Raw genomic sequence first — 20,436 nt, forward strand, 5'->3', positions numbered from 1 at the left:
CTGAGAACAAATTACTATAACGGTATTCTTGAATGATGTCACTGACATTTTCCAATATGAAAAATCTCAACAATTAAATTTGTTTCCATTGGAGAAATATTTCCATCCATAAATTTATGAAAACATTATAAAATATTTAAAATTGATTTCTCTAATTTTAGAAAATTTTAAAATACCTTTTCTAATAATAAGAATTTGATAAACAATTAATTTTTATGCATAAAAGAAGAAAAAATATTTATAAATACACACTTATATTTTCTATATTTGTACTTTCCCACGTGTTTCGTATCCTAAGATTATTGTCCTCCTTTCCGGTTTCCATGAAACTTGGACTGGCATTCTTCGATTGCTTTGACCCTATCTGTCACGCCCCGCTTCTAGGACATGACCCGGCCGTATCGCTACACGAAAGCCTGTAACAATACGAAGCCTAGCCATATATACCTCTCGGAACCTTCATAACAACACTTTAATACTTAACAATTCCTCACTTTTATGGCCAATATAAACAACTAGTTCTTCCCAAAAACTCACCAAATCACCACTATTAAATATTTACAATCAAGACTAGCATGACAAAATGCATTACAAGCACCAAAACCAAGCACAATGGTTTACCAAAATACAAAGGGTCAACGGGAATATCCAAAAGAAACAAAAATCTGTGATAAGCTCCAATAGTAGGACTAAGTCTCCTAGTTTCCAAAAGTCACCTTCGAGACCCCACCACTTGTGCTCGTGCTATTCACATGTCCTTAACTACTCTGAAACATGAGGAAAAACAAATACAAATAATGAGCTAATGCCCAGTAAGTGGTACTCCTCTCAACCCCGGATCAAGTAACCCCAATATAATACAAAAAGCTTTAGAGTAACAACTAGAGGCAAAACTTGATCTTTAAACCATATCGAAGTCATAATATACTCCATCATACAATACATAAGCTCACAAAACAAGAAACTTTAGCTACATGGGCATCAACAATATTTCATAACAAAAGACTTTCAAAAGCACAAATCATTCCTTAACATATGACCCATTGGCAACCTACAACCACCATTATATTTTGTGGCACATGCCATTATTGGTATAATGGTCCAAAAAGACTCGACGATTCGGAATGAGTCAGGCTCGACGATTCGGAATGAGCCGGATGGAACGTTCCAACAAATAATTCAAAAGACTCGACGATTCGGAATGAGTCAAGCTCGACGATTCAGAATGAGCAATTAGGAACGTTCCAAGCCAAACAAAACAAACAACAAAATGTAGGTTGCCTCATGAGTTTTATCAAATGATCCAAATAGTTCTTATAATCAAATAGCCCGATGTAGCAAAAATCATTTCTTTAAAATCACATAACAAAGTACCTATTTCCAAAATAGATAATAAGTTTATCAAACTAAGAAATATGCAAGGTATAAACCATTCTCAAAATAATAATTTTCTTAGTACATAACTCTTTAAAAATCATAGAATGATTTATTAAACCAAAGTAATTTCAAAGGGATTGAAATGGCTTAGTTGGAAAAAAACTTGAATTAATAAGCAAGAGGTTAAGAGTTCAAGTCTCACTTTAAACAAATAATTCATTTTATAAGCATATATTACATATATAAAACAAACATAAGTCATATATTACGTATATAAAACAAACATAAGGCCTTATTAGCAAAGCAGATTTGAACTCTGGACCAACTGCTACCAACACAGCAGCCATAAACCATTCAACCATCACTACACATGGTGTTAATTCCAGTTCAGATTAAATAAGACCATACTTTCTGTCCAGAAACACAGTTTACAACAATTCCAGTCCAGATTACATAGCAACGTTTCTAGTCCAAAAATACGCAGCTCAAGCTTCATTATAACAATTCGGAACACAAGCTTAATTTATAGTATAGGGTAAAAATAGTTTTGAGAGGAATAAACACTTACCTAAAACATCCAAATCTTAGCTATTTAGCTTGCCCAAATACTCCTTGTCAAAATTCCTAATATTTTCAAATATCAATCTTAGGGCTCCAAAGATAAATCCACTCATAAAGAGTAAAAGATAGAGGTTAAACTCACCTAGAATACCCAATATCTTAGAGATCTAAGCTTGAAGAAGATGGAGATCCAAGCTTCAAGGTTTTCCCTTCCCCTAACTCTCTCTAATTAGCTCTCCTTGTCTTCTTTCAAATGAGATTCTTATCCAAGACTCATGTGGTTCCTTAACCTTTAAGGGTAAAGAAGGGTAATTTGGTAATTTTATCCAATATCAAAATAAGAAGCTTTGACTTGTTGACTTCACTTAATAAAACTTAAGCATAATTGCATTTATAAGAAATTGGGTATTACAATCTCCCCACCTTAAAATGAGTTTCGTCCTCGAAACTTACTTACCTTCAAACTTGAAGAGTTCAGGATATCTATCCTTCATATCATCTTCCTTTTCCCATGTTGCTTCTGTTGGGGTATGATGTGACCATTGCACTTTAACAAAAGGGATTACTCGGGACCTCAACACTTGTTCCTTCCGATCAATGATACGAAGAGGTACTTCTTCATATGTTAAGTCATCCCTAACTTGTAGTGGTTGATACTCCACCACATGACTCGGATCTGCAATGTACCTTCGTAGCATTGATACATGGAATACATTGTGAACTCCAGCTAATTGTGGTGGTAGTGCTAGCTCATAAGCCAAACTACCCACTCTACTCAGAATCTCAAACGGTCCAATGTAACGTGGACTTAATTTCCCTTTCTCTCCAAACCTCATTACTCCTCGAGTTGGTGAAACCTTTAAATACACCAAATCCCCAACTTTGAATTCCAATTCTCTTCTTTTCAAGTCAGCCCAGCTCTTTTGCCTGTCTTGAGAGGCTTTAATTCTTTTCTTAATTAATTTAATCTTCTCAACTGTGAGTTGTACAAGTTCTGGTCCTAAGATCTTTCTTTCTCCAACTTCATCCCAATATAAAGGAGATCTACACTTCCTTCCATATAAAGCTTCAAAAGGTGCCATCCCTATACTTGATTGGTAGCTATTGTTATATGCAAACTCAATCAAAGTTAAGTATTTACTCCAACTACCCTTGAAATCCAAAACACAAGCTCGAAGCATATCCTCCAAAGTCTGAATTGTCCTCTCAGTTTGCCCATCTGTTTGTGGATGAAATGCAGTGCTTAATCTTAATTCAGTCCCCATGGCTCGTTGTAAGCTTCTCCAAAACTTTGACACAAATCTAGAGTCCCGGTCAGATACTATACTAACAGGTACGCCATGTAACCTTACGATTTCATTCACATACAACTCAGCTAGGTCATTCAATGGAGTTGTCTTTTTAATGGGTAGAAAATGTGCAACCTTAGTAAGTCGATCCACAATAACCCAAATGGTATTTTTCCAATGCTGACTGTTCGGTAATCCACTCACAAAATCCATAGATATATGTTCCCACTTCCACTGAGGTATCTCTAGGGGTTTCAGTAATCCTGCAGGTCTTTGGTGTTCAACTTTGACTTGTTGACATACCATGCATCTAGCCACAAAGTCAGCAATATCCCGCTTCATACCACTCCACCAAAAATTATTTCTCATATCTCTATACATTTTGGTAGCACCTGGATGTACTGAGAAGTGAGACTGATGGGCTTCCTTTAAAATATCCTTCCTTATCTCAACATCATTTGGAATGCATAGTCGGGACTTGAGATATAGGGATCCATCATCATGAATACCGAACTCTCTTGGGTTACCCGTTTGAACTTTTTCCCGAATCTTAATCAGCTCGGGATCTAGAACTTGGGCCGCTTTGATGCGATCTAATAATACCGGTTTTGCAGTCATAGTTGCCAAAATTCCTCCTTGCTTATCTTGCGAAATAACCTCAACTTCCAAATCTTGCAAGTCTTTCAACAATTGGGTTTGAGTGGTTACCATTGTCACATTAACCATGGAGGACTTACGACTTAAAGCATCGGCTACCACGTTAGCCTTACCCGGATGATAATTAATAGAGAGGTCGTAATCTTTGATTAGCTCCAACCATCGTCGTTGTCTCATATTTAATTCCTTTTGGGTAAAGAGGTACTTCAAACTCTTGTGGTCCGTGAATATTTGACAAGATTCTCCATATAGGTAGTGCCTCCAACTTTTTAAAGCAAATACCACAGCTGCTAGTTCTAAGTCATGAGTGGGGTAATTAACTTCATGGGGCTTCAATTGTCGGGACGCATAGGCTACCACCCTATCATTTTGCATCAACACACATCCTAATCCTCTTCTTGATGCATCACTATAAATAACAAATCCTCCTTCCCCGGATGGTAGGGTTAAGATAGGTGCATTAACCAATCTTTCCTTTAATTCCTGAAAGCTCTTCTCACACTCCTCATCCCAATCAAACTTTATACCCTTCCGAGTTAACCGAGTCAATGGCATAGCTATTAATGAGAAGTCTTTCACAAATCTCCTGTAATAACCTGCTAAACCCAGAAAACTCCTTATTTCTGTGACATTAGTGGGTCTCGGCCATTGCGTTATCGCTTCAACTTTACCCGAGTCCACAGAAATCCCATCTCCAGAAATCACATGACCCAGAAAAGATACCTCCTTAAGCCAAAATTCACATTTACTTAGCTTGGCATACAATTCATTTTCCTTCAAGGTATGCAAGATGATCCTCAGATGTTGAGCATGCTCTTCCTCACTCTTTGAATATATCAAAATGTCATCAATAAATACCACAACAAATTTGTCCAGAAATGGCTTGAGGACCCTATTCATCAAATCCATAAAGAAGGCAGGAGCATTAGTTAACCCGAACGGCATCACCAAAAATTCATAACGGCCATACCGGGTCCTAAAAGCAGTCTTGGGTATATCGCTAGCTTTAACCTTCAATTGATGGTACCCTGATCTCAAATCAATTTTTGAGAAGTATTTAGCACCTTGCAACTGATCAAATAAATCATCTATACGAGGTAGAGGATACTTGTTCTTCACAGTAACTTTATTTAATTCTCGATAGTCAATACACAATCGCAAGCTACCATCTTTTTTCTTCACAAATAACACTGGTGCACCCCAAGGAGATACACTAGGTTTAATAAATCTCATATCAAGCAACTCTTGTAATTGCACCTTTAACTCACGTAGCTCAGATGGTGCCATGCGGTAAGGGGCCTTTGAGATTGGAGTGGTTCCAGGAACAACCTCTATTTCAAACTCAATTTCTCTATCTGGAGGTAATCCAGGTAATTGCTCTGGGAACACATCCGGAAATTCTTTAACAACGGGGATATCATCTAACTTAACTTCTTTACGGTGGGTATCCATTACATAAGCCAAAAAACCTCTATACCCTTTTCTCAATTCCTTCTTAGCCTTCAATGCTGAAATTACTTTTAATGGCACCCTCGAAACCAACACCCCACTCCTAGGAAAGTGTTTCAAAGTAAAAATAGGTTGCCCAGGAATTTGAAATACCATCTTCCTACGATCACAATCAATGAAGGCATAGTTTTTGGATAGCCAATCCATTCCTAATATCACATCAAAATCCCGCATATCTAGTTGAACTAAGTCAATTGACACATTACTCCCATTAAGTTGTAGGTGACAATCTTGAAACCAAGTGTCTGTCACCATAATTTTCCCCATCGGGGTACTAACATATAAAGGTTCACTCAACTTCTTAGCTTGCAAATTTAAGCTCTTTGCAAACCTCTCAGAAATAAAACAATGCGAAGAACCAGAATCACACAACACATAAGCATCCACAGCTATGTTCCGAATAAGAGACACATTTGTCGACGGCCTACCTCGATGAGTTTGACCACGTGTACGAACACCCCTCCTAATCATAGTAAAGCAACACTCCCTAAATTCGCAACAGAGAAAGTAGGACCACATTAGCAAAAATGTTTAGGAATCCACAACTAGCTAAAACTTGCTCAAAGCCTAAACTTATCAGCCACAAGGTTAAAGCCTAATTTTGCAAAAATTTAAACTTAAGTTCTTGACCAACTAAGGATTCAAACCTAGGCTCTGATACCAACTCTGTCACGCCCCGCTTCTAGGACATGACCCGGCCGTATCGCTACACGAAAGCCTGTAACAATACGAAGCCTAGCCATATATACCTCTTGGAACCTTCATAACAACACTTTAATACATAACAATTCCTCACTTTTATGGCCAATATAAACAACTAGTTCTTCCCAAAACTCACCAAATCACCACTATTAAATATTTACAATCAAGACTAGCATGACAAAATGCATTACAAGCACCAAAACCAAGCACAATGGTTTACCAAAATACAAAGGGTCAACGGGAATATCCAAAAGAAACAAAAATCTGTGATAAGCTCCAATAGTAGGACTAAGTCTCCTAGTTTCCAAAAGTCACCTTCGAGACCCCACCACTTGTGCTCGTGCTATTCACATGTCCTTAACTACTTTGAAACATGAGGAAAAACAAATACAAATAATGAGCTAATGCCCAGTAAGTGGTACTCCTCTCAACCCCGGATCAAGTAACCCCAATATAATACAAAAAGCTTTAGAGTAACAACTAGAGGCAAAACTTGATCTTTAAACCATATCGAAGTCATAATATACTCCATCATACAATACATAAGCTCACAAAACAAGAAACTTTAGCTACATGGGCATCAACAATATTTCATAACAAAAGACTTTCAAAAGCACAAATCATTCCTTAACATATGACCCATTGGCAACCTACAACCACCATTATATTTTGTGGCACATGCCATTATTGGTATAATGGTCCAAAAAGACTCGACGATTCGGAATGAGTCAGGCTCGACGATTCGGAATGAGCCGGATGGAACGTTCCAACAAATAATTCAAAAGACTCGACGATTCGGAATGAGTCAAGCTCGACGATTCAGAATGAGCAATTAGGAACGTTCCAAGCCAAACAAAACAAACAACAAAATGTAGGTTGCCTCATGAGTTTTATCAAATGATCCAAATAGTTCATATAATCAAATAGCCCGATGTAGCAAAAATCATTTCTTTAAAATCACGTAACAAAGTACCTATTTCCAAAATAGATAATAAGTTTATCAAACTAAGAAATATGCAAGGTATAAACCATTCTCAAAATAATAATTTTCTTAGTACATAACTCTTTAAAAATCATAGAATGATTTATTAAACCAAAGTAATTTCAAAGGGATTGAAATGGTTTAGTTGGAAAAAAACTTAAATTAATAAGCAAGAGGTTAAGAGTTCAAGTCTCACTTTAAACAAATAATTCATTTTATAAGCATATATTACATATATAAAATAAACATAAGTCATATATTACGTATATAAAACAAACATAAGGCCTTATTAGCAAAGCAGATTCGAACTCTAGACCAACTGCTACCAGCAAAGTAGCCATAAACCATTCAACCATCACTACACATGGTGTTAATTCCAGTTCAGATTAAATAAGACCATACTTTCTGTCCAGAAACACAGTTTACAACAATTCTAGTCCAGATTACATAGCAACGTTTCTAGTCCAAAAATACGCAGCTCAAGCTTCATTATAACAATTCGGAACACAAGCTTAATTTATAGTATAGGGTAAAAATAGTTTTGAGAGGAATAAACACTTACCTAAAACATCCAAATCTTAGCTATTTAGCTTGCCCAAATACTCCTTGTCAAAATCCCTAATATTTTCAAATATCAATCTTAGGGCTCCAAAGATAAATCCACTCATAAAGAGTAAAAGATAGAGGTTAAACTCACCTAGAATACCCAATATCTTAGAGATCTAAGCTTGAAGAAGATGGAGATCCAAGCTTCAAGGTTTTCCCTTCCCCTAACTCTCTCTAATTAGCTCTCCTTGTCTTCTTTCAAATGAGATTCTTATCCAAGACTCATGTGGTTCCTTAACCTTTAAGGGTAAAGAAGGGTAATTTGGTAATTTTATCCAATATCAAAATAAGAAGCTTTGACTTGTTGACTTCACTTAATAAAACTTAAGCATAATTGCATTTATAAGAAATTGGGTATTACACTATCAATCACTTTTCTAGCGATTCTAACAATTAAACATAAATATACATGTAATCTCTTGCATTACAAAAAATATATAATAAGATTTGTATTTTGTAATATTTAATTAGTATCCGGTCAATACTTAACAAAATAAACATATATACGATAAAAATTTATAAGCAACACATTTTTTTTTTTTTTTTTAAGAATCAAGAACTACATTCCACACCCAAAGGGCATAAAGTCTTACAAGAGACGCCATAGGTCCAAAAGTGACCTATGGCTTGAAATTACAAGAGGCATAGCCTTACAAAAACAAGGGCCGAAGATGGCCTAAATGACAAAGGGCCATATGGCCTTACAAAACCACAAGGCTAAAGAGTCTAAATCTACAAGGCCTTTAAAAGGCTTTACAACTATAAACACAACAAGGCCATTCGACCTTTGGTCATAACCAAGCACAAGGGTCCACCCATCAAGATGAATCCTCCTTATTCCTCCTTACAAAGATCCCTCTTACTGAGACCACCCGAATACCATTTACAAACAACAAGCTTGGTTTAGCATTCAAAACTAAGAACTCTACAAGGCAAATCAACAATCAAATCTGCCTCATTTTCTAGATCAGAATGCTACCAAGAGTAGTTCAATCTGATGCATTTCCAGCTATCTTAGCAAAGCGACAGCAATATTATCTCATAGCCTCATAACCAGCACCTTAGGCTGCATCTCTGTACCATTCAGATCACCTGCAACTCCATTTCAGATCTTATTTCTGCAAATTTCCATTTTCAGATTCATCCAGAGAACCAGAATCAGTCATCTCTCAGTGTGAGATCCTTCTTCTATTGGCAACACCCCTCCACACAAGATGTTTCAGGGTATTGCAACCACTTCTGTATGACCATGTAGCTTGTCAGAACAATCATCACAGCATAGCACAGATTCCATCCTTCTTCTGTTAGCATCACCAAGTCTCCAATGTTCAGAAATCCAAATAGACCACCAAGTATGGTGGCCCTCCTTATCCTTCCAATCAATCTTCCAGGCAATCTCTAGTCTAAGGTGTTTTTGTTTCAAACCACAAGACATGGGACATCATTTCCCATAGTAGGATCAATCCCATGGCGGTCCAGTTCTCTACCATTTAAGGTTTCAAACTAAACTGCAGCTTGCTAAAGAATCATCATCACAGAGATAGGCCTCAGAACTATTCTGCAGACCCTCTTCAGAAGACTTCCAGACCAGTGGTCCATTCTGCTTCCTAGATAAATCCTTTATCTTCTACAAATCAAATTTTACAACTCACCTCTCTTTTTTCCCCAGTTTCAGAACTCCAGACCAGAATTCTAAAAACTGGTTTTTAATTTTCCTCATACACAACTTCAGTCAACATTTGTTTTTTATACAGCCCCTTAGCTTATCCAGATAAAGCTCCCTAGTCTTTTGCACAAGCTCCCCTTTTTTACTCTCAAATTCTTGTGGCCCTAATTCTTCCTTTATTTTTGCCATATAGGCATGAATCTCCTGCCTAGTCTCATCCCATACCTCCTTGTTTACTACAAAAGACTGAGCCATGGCAGTTTTGGTGGCTGACCCCAAATCTTTGGGTCCCCTTCTTACATCATTTCGTTCAATGATCCCAACCACACTTTGTGTTGAACTAGCATGTAACTCAACAGACTGACCCTTAGAGGAATCAAAAATGCCTCCTTTTTCTGTTTGATTCACCATGCTCACTTTATTATTTTTAGTTGCTGAACCCTCAACTTTAGGTCCAATTCCCACATTTGTTCCTCCAGATTTGCTAGACCCCGGCAGAGTCTTCATCTCTTGATTGCTTTCTGCGTTTGCCTTCATTTTACCAGTTTCAACAGGCTTCTTAGTCCCACCATCAGACCCTTTTCCTTTATTGCTATTTCCTCCTTTGTTTTGGCCTTCCTCAGGTTGTTTTTGATCGATCCCTCTCATTCCTTCTATGATCAGAGAGTTTTCAGAGGGAATTTTACAAACAGCTGGTGAGCCATCTTGCACCACTTTTGGATGATTCAAAATAGAAGGGGAGACCATGTTCTCAGGAGCATTTTTCCGAGCAGCTTGTCCCCCTTTCACTGATCGGCAATTCTCCATCAAGTGTCCAAAGATGCAACAATTTGAGCAGAATCTAGGAACCTGCTCATAAACAATTTTCTGCCAAAAACCACATGATTTATATAATTGTACGACACTTGCATTTGAAAAAAAAAATTAAACAACAAAAATATATAATACAACATCAAATACTAATTAAATATCCCTGCTATTACTATTAGTCAATGTTATATTAAATTGATGCCTCAATACGAACAAATATTATCAATTTACTATATATAATTTTATTTAAGAATTAATAAGAAATTAATTCATAATTTTGGAACTTCATATTCACAAATATTAAACTCTATATTCACAATTACAAAACTTTATGTTCATAAATTTTGAACACTATATTTACAATTATGACAGTTTTGAAATAGTGTCCACCTTGGTTCCACAACTTAATTTGCCATCACCAGACTACGCGTCAAAAGATAATCAACATTTAATGCACACTAAAATCCAAATAATTTAGAGTTACTTCCATTTTTGGTTCTAGATTTATGGATGACAGTACACTTTTAGTCATTTTTTATCAAATCATCCCTTTTTAGTCATAGTATTATTGTGACATGACCAATTTTGGTCCTTTATAAAAAAAAAGAATTGTTGAAATTTCGTTAATTACAAAGGCATTTCGCTCTTCAATTATGAATTTTTCAAAAAAACAAACATAAAAAATACTCCGTATAATGGGTCAACACACTTTGTATTAAAAAGATCAAAATGACCTTCAATTTAACAAAATTTTAACGATTTTGTTGAATGAAGACCAAAAATTGATCATGTCACTTGATGGGCCAACTTCGACAAAATATCTTAGTAAGACGATTACTTCTGGGATAGAATTTATTGTAATTATTAATTATATTGTAAAAGTTAAATAGTTACTTAGTAGGTCAACTTCAACAAAATATCTGTGAAAGACGAGAAAATTTGTAATAAGCTACTTTCTTAGTGTTCTTAAAAGAATTTTTTTAATTAGAATTTGATAAATAATTAATATTGATGAATAAATGAGGAAAAATATTTGAAAATGTACAGTTATATATTTTTTTTATATATGTACTTTTCTCACGCATTTTGTATCATAGGACTATTGTTCTCGTTCCCATTTCCTTTTAACCTAGACTGGCACTTCTCAATTGCTTTGGCACTTTCGATCACATTTATTGGAATTCTAACAATTAAACATATACATCCATGTAATCTTTGTCATTAAAGAAATGTATAATATGATTATAACTTACATGTGTTGTACACTTGTATATTTCTATTTTGTAATATTCTATCAGTATCTAGTAGTTAATTAACAAAACGAAAATTTCTATTGTAAAAATTGAAAAGCAGACCAATTGCAGAAGGGGAAAGGCATGTCCTCAACTTAATTAAGTATCACTCACCATCCTATTAACCATCATCTGACATTCTTTTAGGGTTTTTTTTTTTTTTTTTTTTTTTTTTTTTTTTTTTTTTTTTTTTAATGCTAGCCGACATTAGCATCTCAACTAGAGCACAACTAATGTTAAGCACCCAAAACAAAACCTAACTCCACAATAAAATCTTGTGTAAGAACGGGCAAATGAGGCACAATTAATGTTAAGAATTCAAATCAAAATCCTAACTCCACAACAAAATCTAGTGTAACAACTCGCGAAAGTGGCAACATATAAGAATAAAATAATTTTATGAGATTTACATTTTGAAAAAGAAAAATAAGCAACAACAAAAAAAATCATGCAACATCAAATACAAATTAAATATGCGTCCTATTACTATTAGTCACTGTTATATTGAATTTATGTCTCAATGGGAATAAATATAATCAATTTACTATTTATACGTACTTTTAAAAATTAATAAGAAGCTAACTACTATATTCAAATTAATATACACCAATTATAAACGAAAGACAATATTTGGTGAGGGTGTGTGCGCGTATAGGGAAGAGTTCAGGTGAGAACATCTCCTCCGTAAATAGTGAGGACACATCCACACCCTACATCAACTTTCAAGTTTCCAATAATTATAAAATGAACTCCACTCTTAAATTTTTTTAATAATTTTATAATTCACCCCATGATATTTTTACCTCATTATATATATTGGGGAGGGTTAAGGTGGTGTAAAAAAGTAACTATTTATCTGATCATCTGCAAAACTCACAATTTTAAATAAAATAGAGATTGAATCATATATACAATAAAGATCATATTTCTAAGTAGTTAGTTATTCATTCTGACATGTTCCCTTGGTTGCCTCAGAGAACTCATTTGTTGCCACAGAGAATTACACTTGGTAAAGTATTCATTCACTGACATGTTCCCTTGAACATTTTTAAAAATTTCATTCTGAATCTCAGAGATCCGATGTGGATCAGACTGAGAATATCTCTTCTGCAAGGCCTTCCAAATGTCGGAGGCCTTATCAAAGTACATGATGCTATCTGCAATGCTAGGACTCACCGATTTGAGGATCCATGTGCAAACAATCCGATTGCATCTTCTCCACGATGCAAGCCTAGGATCAACCTCAGATGGAATCGGAACTGCTGAGATTAGGATTTTCCGTTGCATGAAGGTATAGAGGATCGTCAAACTCCTCATTCCTCTGAATTGGATTCATTGTCGTTTGACTTGAGGAACCTGCTGCATTCCCCACCGGATTATTCTCTCCGGCCTCTTCCATCATCACTGCTGCGGCGTAAGGTCGATGGCGCTCTGATACCATGATGAATTGGTGATGATTACACTGAAGCTAAGACTAAAAGGAACACATGGAGCCAAAACGGAAAGGGAAAACATTATGTATTCATAGTTCCAGGGAGCAAGTAAAAGAAGAGTATGAAGTGCAGAAAAGAAAGATAAGAGCTACTGCTCTTATATTACATGAGAAGCAGTTATAACTAACTACTTAGGAGGAAAAGACTAAAAAGACCCCTGGTCTTTCTATTGCTTCATCAGAGGAGGATACTGGTATGCCAAATAAATTTAACAATGCTCCGCATAAAAATAAAGTCTTCAATGTATCTAGCGAAATTACACAATCTAAGTGCGTAAGAATTATTATCATCTTTTACACCATTTTATACTAGACATAATTTATACTCCATAGATACATAAATTCATAAAACAAGACACATAAACTCATAATAGCACAAGATACATAAACATTATGCAGATCAAGTAAATTTCAATTTTGGTCCGCTAACTATTAGAGTTGTGTTAATTGCAACTGTTGACTTTCAAAAATGTTAATTTAGTACCTTGACTATGCAATTTCTATCAATTTTGGTCATGCTGGCCAAATTGCCTGCCAAATCTCACCGGAAATATTTAATAGGTCAAATAATGAGGATATTTTAGTCATTTTACTCATCTTTTCTTTCTTCTCCGATGAGCTTCTCTCCATTTCCGGCGATCGTTTCTTCTACGCTCAATGTGTTGGTCCCGGTAGGGTCGAAAGTGAGTCTAGAGGGGGGGGGGGGGGTGAATAGACTCTACTCAGATTTTAGCAACAATTCCTTTCGGAAGTTATGCACAGCAGAAAAATGTAGGTTTGTTTTAGATTAAACTTTGCACAATTTGAATATGAGAAATCTTTTAGGGTTTAGTCAATATGATTGCAATATCTTGAGTCAGAATCCACTTCAAAATAATAAAAAAAAATAAAAAGTCAATTTTACTAGACTACCTCAGCCTAAATATTTCAATTGATGAATTTGAACTAGTTCTATCCAAGCTCTTCAATAAATTAGTCAATATAGAATTGTATGCATCTCTACTTATAAAACCAATAAATGGTGACCCCCCCCCCCCCCCCCCCTCTTAATTTTAAGAAATCTTATACCATCTGATAAGGCAACACCACGTGATCTTCACCAAATCCTTTAGAGATGATTCTTAGACAACTGATCTATGCGATCCTTAAAGAATAACTCTTACTCGGTGGAACCAATTCATGATTATGCACATTTTCATGCTAGGTCATAGTCCACATCCCATTCTCATCTACATCAAATTGAATAAATGCATGACAACATTATATGTTCGAACTAACCTCATCTTTTGACTAACAACCCTTTCCTGCATTTTTTTTTTTAAATCCAGCCTTCAGACACAAAAACTTATTCGTCTTTTCTATTTGTGTAACACCATTATACCTTTACTTGACTCTCCTCACACTAAAACCTAATTTACAGACATAGTCATTATACATATAGTGTTACAATACTGACTCTGTTATAATATCCTATCTGTTCATAAATACTTTCACAACCTACTAAAGCACAAATAGTCAATATCGCCCCTCACTGAGTGTCAAACCCATGACATCCCAATTGGGAGACTCACTTGGTGACACTAAACCACAAGGTCATTGGTCTTAAATGACCCAACAAAAATCGAAGGAACCTACGCTTGGAACTGACTTCGAAAGAAATGTGCCACCACAACTCCCATGTAAATTGGGACTTGTTTGATGATCCATATAGACAAAGATAATCCATAGTAGACACCTTTGCTTCCTCACTCCCTACCACAAAAGGAGCATGAAAGAACATATTGGATCAATTTCTACTACTCCTTTCTGGGACCCAGGTCTATTGGAGATTGCTAGTGCACTTGGGACATTGGTCTAAAGGAGATTGCTAGTGCACTTGGGACATTTTAAAAGCCATTGCACCTTTAATTTATGTATCTATCGGCTTTGTGGGTCGCTATTACCTTCAGAAAGGAGGAGCATAAATTGATCCAATATATTCTGTCACACTCCATTTGTGGTAGGGAGTGAGGAAGCAAAGTGTCTACTATGGATTATCTTTGTCTATATGGGATCATCAAACAAGTCCCAATTCACATTGGAGTTGTGGTAGCGCATCTCTTCCGTAGTCATTTCCAACCGCAGGTTCCTTCGATTTTTGTTGGGTCATTTAAGACCAATGACCTTGGGGTCTTGTGGCATCAAGTGGGTATCCAATTGGGAGGTCTTGGGTTTGATCCTTTGTGAGGTCTCTCAACTTGGGTTTTTATTGTGCTCTATTATCGCTTTGATACTTTTAGTTGGACTACTAATTTTAACTTTGCTTCTCGATTCTTTTTGGGGACTTACTTGCAAATGTCAACTTCTTTTATGTTGTACACAAGATCAAGGATATATGGACGTCACCACAAAAGTTGTTAATGGTGATTTGGCTTTGCTAGCTTACAACAAGGATTTTGACACCTCTACGCGTCTACTATTGTATGATTTTGAACAAACACCATCTATAGCAAAATATAACATGTCAGGGTTTCAAGACCATCAAACAATAGACTCGTAAAGGTATCAAAATCCTTGTTGTAAGCCAGCAAAATCAAAGCACCATTAACAACATTTGTGGTGATGTTGATATATCCTTGTTCATCAGTGTATAACATAAAAGTAGTCATCTGCAGCAAAGTGCACAAATGTAATAACAAGCAAATTTCAAATCAATAGTCCAACTAATTAAAAATATCAATGGAACAATATAGCATAATGCAAACCGAGTTGAAAATAATCTCATAGAAAAATCTTTATATATAATCAAATCTAAAAAAGTTAATCGTAACATTTCTAACAACCAAACAATGAATCAAAGTCTACAAAGGATATTTTAGAGTCGCTGACCGAGAAAAACAAAGTAATAGATAAACAAAAATATTATAGCAAAACGAATGACACTCTAAATAAATAAATAAATAGAAACTCATTTTCAGTTAATGATGAACAATGAATTTTATACACTTAATATATATTAAATATGAAAGAGATCATATTCTATAATGATGAATCTGCAATCCCACATAAAATCTAGCTTTAAAAAAATCTTATATATAATCAAATAAAAAATAAAAGGCAAAAATTGAAACAACAAAGGAATCAATATTAGGAAAGGTATATATTTCCAAAGTGGCCCACCAAGAGAAAGAAACTGAAATAGTGCCGTGAATCTTGAATGCAAGTATAGAATTAAAGTTCTATTTGTTATTTAAATAATCAATTACTGTACCATTTTAATTGTGTCAATTTATGATTATACGATAAACATAAAGAATTAAAAGGTAAGAAATAAAAACCAGGAACACAAAGAAATGATCACGCAGTTCGGAGCGCTTCTCCTACGTCTGCCCAATCCACTATAGATGTTCACCAAGGAGTATTACAAGAGGTAAGTACAAATGGCCCTCAGCCTTTACCACTACAACCCTTCCTAACACCTATTCAGGACTGAACCGTGCATGTCATAGCAATCTTCAAGAGATCTACGTTGAAGCACCTGCTGAGTCTGATGCAGTATGGACGTAGCAGCACTTCTCAACACATTAACATAGATATTGCATGTGAATTCTTTCCTTAATCAATATATAGAAACCCGTGTATTTGAAATTTTTCCCTTAATAAATTAGCATGGGAATTCGTTAATCACAATAAGGAAAGTGCTTTCCTTTTTATAGTATTTTCCCCTTCAACATCCTTCACCCAAACCAGAAGCTGTCCACACGTTTTGGAAAATACCACAACCACATAATTTGAATAATTCCTTAATAATAGCTTCAACTCATTTGATTTCCACTCCTGTAAATTTGCATGTTGAATAATTCCTTAATAATAGCTCCGACTCATTTGATTTCCATTCCTGTAACTTTGCATGTTAAATCTGTTCCACATAATTTGAGACTGTCCAAAGGCTTAATAAATAAAGTCTTGATAGGAGTTGGTCCAAGTGTTACACCTAAATAAATTCTAATTATTTTTGTCAAATAAATTTAGCCAACATATAATAGGGTTTTAATGTGTATTAATTTATACACTTACAATCTCCCCCTTTGGCAATTTATTTGGCAAAAACTAAGACATATGTACTTTGGGCATGAACAATAGTTAATTTAAATAATTTCATTAAAATAGCCCTTAGTATATGTGCTTGACACGAAATCCTATGATTTTAGAATTTATTGACAATTACCAAGACACTTTGGACCATGCTCCATCCATAAGGCTTCATACTCATCAAGCAAACTGATAATTCCAATAGAGTACCAAAAAGAGAGATAATAAGTAGAAGCCCAGAATACCAATTGGAAATAGATAGTTAAGCTAAATAAAAGCTTAATCATCCAAATAAAGAAGCTGTCAATGAAGCAGGAGAAAATACCCTGATTGCCAGATTTTCAAACATACCAACACAAGGCATACTTCAACCCATAAAGCAACCAAAGCCAATATGCCAACACAGAATCCGTAATCCATAACCAAAAACAGACCAATCAAAAACCATATACTCCCCCTTAATCCATACACCCCCTTTGTACTTAATTCATACTCCCCCTTTTTTGCCAATAAATTGACAAAGGTGAACATCTATATTCTTGGATTGAGTTTGACGGAGTGCCCTATGGGACAGAACCTGCAGAAGAAGATTAGAAACAAAACGAGCAAAGCAGAACGTGATAACAATTTTAACAAATAACATATAAGCACATGTCAAGTTGGAGCACATTGAGTAGATAAAACATACCAAGTAATAAATGCACTCAAGCACAAATTCGTAGCAAATATAACAAAAGGCACACAAATGGGTCACTCAAAAAAACAGATTGGTAAATAAGACATTAAGCACATTCAGATAAAGCACATTTACGCACAGATTCATATAAAGCAAAGTCAAGCACAGATTCATATAAAGCAAAGTCAAGCACAGATTCATACCAGATAGCACGGTAAAACACACAAACAAACCAAGCACGGTCATATAAAGCATATTCAGTTAGAGATTCAAATAGATCAAAATCAGGCACAGATTCATATAAATCAACTTCAGGCAAGAATTCATAACAGTTTAGCACAATAAGTACACAAGAAAACACAGATATGGTCATGACCGAAACAATAAAAACACATTCACATATTGTGCAAATATTAATCAAGTTGCATCAAAATTTCATTCAAGTAACCATAGAGAATTCAAAGATGCAACACAAGAAACAAAAATAACCTAAGCAAAAATAGGTTTATCAGTTAAAAGCACTCAAAACAACGCAAGTAGAACATTTAGTAAACACATAGAAAACAATCAAGAACAAAACGCAAAGAATTAACCCGCAGTTTAGTAAACACATAGAGTAGTAGGCAACAAAAAGGACTAATTGCGAGAAAATTAAAAAAGATAAAATAGAGGGAAAATAAATCATAAACACACTCCAAATAAAATATATATGCAGTGTGAGAGCATGTAGGAACAGAACCATTAATTCAAAAGATAATTTTCCTGATCCTAAAACAAATCCTATCATAGATGCAGAATATTACACTTGCAAAGATGAAGAAAGTCAAGATTTGATGAAGGCAAGTATATAGAAGTAGAGGGCACCAATTTAGGTAACAAAACACATACAAAACTTAGCTTTTGACATAAGAATTTTTGCAGGTATTTCACAAGACATATTAGGTAATGACACCCAAAAAAAAAAAATCAAGAAAATAACAAAAGGAATTGAAGACTAATGAACCTGTAATTCTTAATTGCAACCCTCAATTGCAAATTTGTCAATTTTCATTTTGAGATGCCTTAGAAATTTCCTGAGCTATAGCTTAGATGTCCCAGCTTTTTGATGCCATAACTCAGCTTCATTAACACTAGACCTGCAGAAAAACAACCTTGTTGGTCAGAATGTAGCAATTGTCAGTTGACCTCTTACCTTCCATAACGCATTGATTTGTGTCGTCCAGGACACTGCAGGTATTTTTGGTGAAGGACACGTTCCAATTTTGTTCGCAGAGTTGGCTTATACTTATGAGATTTTCACGAAGACCATTCACAAGCAGTACTTTTTCTATCTTGGGTAGACCAGTCACATTTAGAGTGCCTACGCCGGTGACTTGACCTTTAACACCATCACCAAAAGTGACTTCACCTTTGCTAGCCTTCACGTTTCTTAGATATTTGACATTTCCTGTCATGTGACTAGAACATCCACTGTCGAAATACCACTGCTCTTCTTGTCTTGCACTTTTAGATTGAAAAGAAACAAATGAAATATAGTCAGTCTTTTTAACCCAAATCTGTTTTGTAAATGGTTTAATGTTCTTGTGCCTGAACTTCTCGATTCTTTGATCCTTGTAAAAGTAGTAGCATTCAGGTCTAGTATGACCACGCAACCGGCAATAATGACATACGGGGTTATAGAGTTTGTATTGTTGCTTGTTTGACCTTACTATACCACTGTTATGTTTCGTTGAGCTGGATTCAGGAATGTCTCCTGGATCAGGTCCAGACGCCTTGACGAATACCATTTTATCCTTTGAGTTGCTTCCGGTGAAACCCAAACCGAATTTTGCAGAAGTTTTTCTTCCGGAATCAAGGATTTTGTCAAGTGTTGAAGTGGTGTCCATCATTTGGATTTGTCGTTTGTAGGTGCTTAGCAGTGCATTAGCAGTGCATGCATCTTTAAATTTTGTCATTATATTGCATTGCAATAATATATTACTGCAGGCATGCATTAATTATTATGTTATAAATAGATGCTCAGCTCACTGCATATACATATGGAGTATTACTAGATTGGAACTCACCTGACTAGCTCTCTTGATTTTTAGTAAATATTGAGGTTTGGACCTCTAGATTTATTGTTCAAAGCCATATTCTTTAATTTGCTGAAAAGTCAAGAAATTATGGTTGTAAATTATTCATGTGTTAGATAATTGAGGAACATAAATTTGTTATACACATGATTAATTTATTAGTGGGTGCTATTTGTTCCTTCAAAATTAAATATGATATGCATATAATTTGTAGTCACATGATTTTAAATATTTGATTCATGTGTTAAAATTATTTGTATATAAAATGATAATAAGTATATGTCAAAGCTTTAAATGCAATTTGTGATAGCATGAAAGAGCCTTACAATAAATATTATATTGCTTAAGTAGTGCAATAATAGTGTTGAAAATTATCCTTTTATATAAGTGGGACTATGTATTCTTTTGAGAATAAATTTAGATTTTTTGTACTGACGCATTATACGAATGCTTTATATGAATTTTGAAATTCCTCAAGTGAAGGAAAAATTGTGAAGATGGAATAACTTTGAATGTTAAAGTTATACATGTCGAGTTCACCTTGTTGCAATTTATTATTCTATAATAAATGCAGTTTGAATATATTTTTTTGGAATGATCTAAGATTCCTGTATAAAAGGAAATGTTTGTGGTTTGAAGTAATCAATTTGGTTGAGATATATTTGACAATT

This window comes from Ipomoea nil, unplaced genomic scaffold (assembly GCF_001879475.1).
Source record: "Ipomoea nil cultivar Tokyo-kokei standard unplaced genomic scaffold, Asagao_1.1 scaffold0545, whole genome shotgun sequence".
Taxonomy (NCBI): domain Eukaryota; kingdom Viridiplantae; phylum Streptophyta; class Magnoliopsida; order Solanales; family Convolvulaceae; genus Ipomoea; species Ipomoea nil.